General features: G+C 37.4%; 1 non-coding gene across 1 annotated transcript; it reads right to left on the bottom strand.

Moving 5' to 3' along the window:
• Window positions 1–4,335: 4,335 nt before the first annotated feature.
• Gm22448 lies at window positions 4,336–4,442 on the bottom strand. Its single transcript, XR_003952042.1, has one exon. It is a non-coding gene; the product is annotated as a U6 spliceosomal RNA (small nuclear RNA).
• Window positions 4,443–4,666: the final 224 nt, after the last annotated feature.

Here is a 4,666-nt window from a genome sequence, read left to right as displayed (position 1 = left end):
TTGTTCCACCTATAGGGTTGCTGAGCTCAAAGCTGTCTCTTGTGAGGCTATGCCGGGGCCTGGCAAACACAGAATTGGATGTTCACAGTCAGCTATTGAATGCAACACAGGGCTCCCAATGGAGGAGCTAGAGAAAATACCCAAAAATATTGTTCTTAATGTTTATATTTTTCAACCAATCCCCTCCCAATTCTATAAATACAGCAATTATATATAATTTCCAAATATATAGATCTATGCATATATACAATATTAATGAAATTATATTTCCTTATTGAAACTATTTAGACACACATATATGATCCCATGCAGACACAGTGCACATAAACATGGAATATACATATCTTTATTACACTTTAAAGACACAAATCAAACTACACCTAATGCTTTTTTTATTTCTTTATTTGCTTCTTTGGGTGGCAAAATGAGCTTATTCTTTGAGGATGAATTTGACAGAAAGTCTTCCATTTTCAGTTTGTAGTGCATAGCTTTACCTTCCGGCAGAGATTCACTTGAGGAGCTGATGGCTAGATATTTGCATATAATCGTGGGCTAGACACTCTCAATTCTGACAAAGGTCCCTTTTGTGTATATACCACTAGAGTTTATTCATCAGTTTGATTGAAAATCTGGACAGAACAAAGCAAGAGATAATTATCTAAATACCAATTATCTAAACCAAGAGATAATTTAAAAAAATATTTTGTTCACTCTGTGTTTGCAAACTAGAATAATTGCAGTCAGTTCAAGTGTATGTATATAGATAGTGAGAGTAAACTGATACATTCTATGTTTTGTCTCATCGAGGATTTTGTAAAAGGGAAAAGACTAAAGTATGTAAAAAATGTTGTAACCCAGACAACATAATATCAAAGGAGACTTTTGAATTATGTTAACAAGATATGAGAATAGATGCTCCCAGCTCAGAACACAAAAATATTAAATAAAATATGAACTTAAGACATGAAGTTGTTTTAAATTAATAAGCTGGAAGGAAAATAAGGAAAACAACTGGAAGCCAAGAACAAGGCAGTGGTCCTGAGGGATGAAGGAAGCCTGCTTAGCATTAGGCCAGGCAGTGCCTTCCCAATCCTCCTGGCTTGTTGCCTGATGTTCGCAGGACAAGCACATACATGGGATCTAAGCCAACTCTTGAGCCAGAAGTGGTAAAAGATTGGCTCTAAATGTGACCTTACTGTCCCCAAATAAAGGCATTCTCTTTTCACTCCTCACTCATCGAAACTAAACAGGATTCCATAAATCCTTTAGTTAGTAAGGATGGAGAATAGCAGAAATGAATAAGGTGCTTAATATCCTAAGCTTGTCCTCTTAGCTTTAGCTGGCATCTAAAAAAAAATATGAAGTCTTCTACATTAGTAATTATCCTGTGGACTGCATAAATATTAAGCTAAGTATGAAATACAAGAAATAGATGCACAGATTTTGTCCTGTGGCAGAATTTTAGGAAAAAAAAAAGCCTGATTGACAATTATTATGTAAAATAATATATTAAATTATAAAAATATTCAATACATACAGTTTTTTTTAAATTGGCTTGTATGTAAATAGTGCCTTTTTTATTTTTAAATAGAAATGCTGTGAGTGTATTGTCCCACATTATACAGTTAATTAAAAAGTATCTCAAGGAAATTTGGAAATAATACATTTATTCATATTGCTTGCATGGGTAGAAACTTTTAACTAGAATGCAAGTCTACTTGATTTCATTAGTTTGGGGGATAGTAATGTACTGAGCACCGTAACTCTCGAATAATAAAGCAGTTCATTCTGTTTTTGCATTTTGTGGTGATGATTTATGCATGTCCTTGTTCTTGATGGGGCTAAGCACTGCTCCTTCATTAGTGCTTCCCACAGAAAGTTATGTTTTTATTCAGAAATTCTGCCCTAGGATGGATCGTATTGTGTGAGAAATAATTACAGGGCAAAAGTGGAGAGCCCCTGCTTAAAATGTATTAGAAATTGTCTTCTTGATGTGCCTCTCTGCTTCCACAGTGTGATTCTGTCTAATTATCCCTGGGGATCTTCTGGGCTCTCTGCCTACTAAGCAGATAATATTTTTAACATCAAAAAATATTTATTTTCAACCCGATAGTTTTTTGAATCAGACTATGTAAGTAACATATTTCTGAACAAACTTATTGACCTTTTCGAGGTTTGCTAAGTCTTACTTGATAATTTGTGGAAATGACTTAGGACACCAAAACTACCTCGTAGCCTGGAGCTATGGTTGGTAATTGTAGAGTTAATTTTTATGGTACCACCAATGTCAATATTATGGCCCTCAATAGATCATTTTTGATAGACACGTTGTATTCTTAAATATACTAATTGCAACAGCAAAATTAAAGTTTTGTAGGTAACCTGATAAGGGCAGGATATCAGATGTGTATAAAACATAATTATACCTTTACAAGTAAGTAATGTATAGCTAATTGATAACTTACCTATCTGTAACTTGAATGTATACGATAGTTATCTTTGGTTTACCTGCTTTGTTTATGACAAGTTCTCATTTGTACTCCAATAAAATTTTAAAATGCTGTCTTAGATAGGGTTTTACTGTTGTGAATAGACATCATGACCATGGCAATACTTATAAAGGACAACCTTTAATTCAGGCTGGCTTACAAGTTCAAAAGTTCAGGCCAGTATCATCAACGCAGAATGGCAGCTTCCAGGCAGCCATTGTGCAAGAGGAGCTGAGAGTTCTAGATCTTCATCTAAAGACTGCTAAGTGGAATACTGGCTTCTAGGTAGATAGGGTGAGGATCTAAAACCCACACCCACTTTGACACACCTACTCTAACAAGGTCACACCTCCTAATAGTGCCACTACCTGGGTCAAGCATATACTAACCATTATAAATGTCAATGACTGCTTTTCTTTTACTCTGTTTATCAGTTAATATTTTGGAAATGTATTCACTTTAATACTTTGGCACTAAACAGGGAACCTTGTAGAAATCTTAATAAAAATGAAAGACAAATAATTTTGCTTAACTTATGTCTTCAAAGGGAAGTGTTCACAATAAGCTGACTGTGAACACATGAAATATTTGAAATACTGTGGGTGCACCACAATGTTGTCTTGTTCTGTATAAGAGGTTGGTTAAGTATGAAAGATCATGTTAGTAAATAGTCCTGCTAAATATAACTATTAAGACACACTCAGAAGTTATCGTGTGGCATGTACACACCTAAAACCTTACACCATAACGGCAAAGAGGAAGCTTGTATATTTCTTCTGATACATACATACTTTTCTGTTTTTATTAATTGTTTACTTTACACCCTGATCATAGCTTTCCCTCCCCTCCTTCCCCTCCCTCTATTCCTTCCCCTCCTTCCCCTCTTATCCCTCCTTCCTCTCCTCCCAGCCCCTCCCTCTCACCTCACTTCAGTTTTACCATCCTTCTTCCTCCCTTTCTTCTCAGAAAAGGATCAGCAAAAGGGAGGACTTCCATGGATATTAGCCTACCTTGGCATATCAAGTTGTAGCAGGACTAGGCTCATCTTCTCCCACTGTGATTAGACAAGGCATCCTAGTTAGAAGAAAGAGATCCAAAGATGGACAGCAGAGTCTGAGACAATCTCTACTCGTGCTGTTCTGAATCCCACATGAAGATCGAGATACATGACTGTTACATATGTGTTAAGGACCTCGGTCCCTCTCATGTATGCTCTCTGGTGGTTCAGTCTCTGTGGGCCTCTATGGGCTAAGGCTAGTTGATTCTGTATGTTTTCTTATACTGTCCTTAACCTATCTGGATCCTTCAATGCTGTGTATCCCCTCTTCCATAGAATTCCCCTGCTCTGCCTAATACTTGGCTATGGGTCTCTGTATCCTTTTCCATCCATTTCTAGATGAAATCTCTCAGGTGACAGTTATTCTAAGCACTTTTCTGGAAGAATAGCAGAATATCATGAACACTGTCAAAGGTATCCTATCACTCATGACATGTGTCTCAAGCTGGGCTAGTCATTAGTTGGCCATCCATTCAATTTCTGCTTCATCTTTACCTGTGCACATCTTGTTGACATTTAGATTTTGGGTCTAAGGTTTTGTGGCTGAGTTTGGTGTCTCTGTCTATCCATTGGAAGACTTTTCTTGTTACAGGAGATAGTCATTTCTGGATCCATATGCCCTATTGCTGAGGCTTTTCTTCTTTCCTTTTTTATATTGGATATTTCCTTCATTTACATTTCAAATGTTATCCCAAAAGTCCCCTATACCCTCCCCCCCTCCACCCTGCTCCTCTACCCACTCACTCCCACTTCTTGGCCCTGACTTTCCCTGTACTGGGGCATATAAAGAAAAATATGGAACACTTCACGAATATGCGTGTCATCCTTGTTCAGGGGCCATGCTAATCTTCTCTGTATAGTTCCAATTTTAGTATATGTACTGCCGAAGTGAGCACAGCTGAGACTCTTAACTATGGTCACCCTCATAGGTTCTTAGAGATTTCCATTGTTCTGGGTTTCTAGCTCTTTCTACAGATGCTCCCCCTCAGATTCCAATTCTTCCGCCTGTGCCTTCTCTTTCAATCTTCACCCTACTTGATACCTACTGATCCCCTCTTCAGCCCCTCCACACTGAGTTCTCTACCTTCATCCACCCCATGTCTGTTCTATTTATCTTTCT

Source organism: Mus musculus, chromosome 16 (assembly GCF_000001635.26).
Source record: "Mus musculus strain C57BL/6J chromosome 16, GRCm38.p6 C57BL/6J".
NCBI classification, from domain to species: Eukaryota; Metazoa; Chordata; class Mammalia; order Rodentia; family Muridae; genus Mus; species Mus musculus.
Note: the sequence above shows the minus strand (reverse complement) of the source record. Positions and strands in the feature narration are given on the sequence as shown.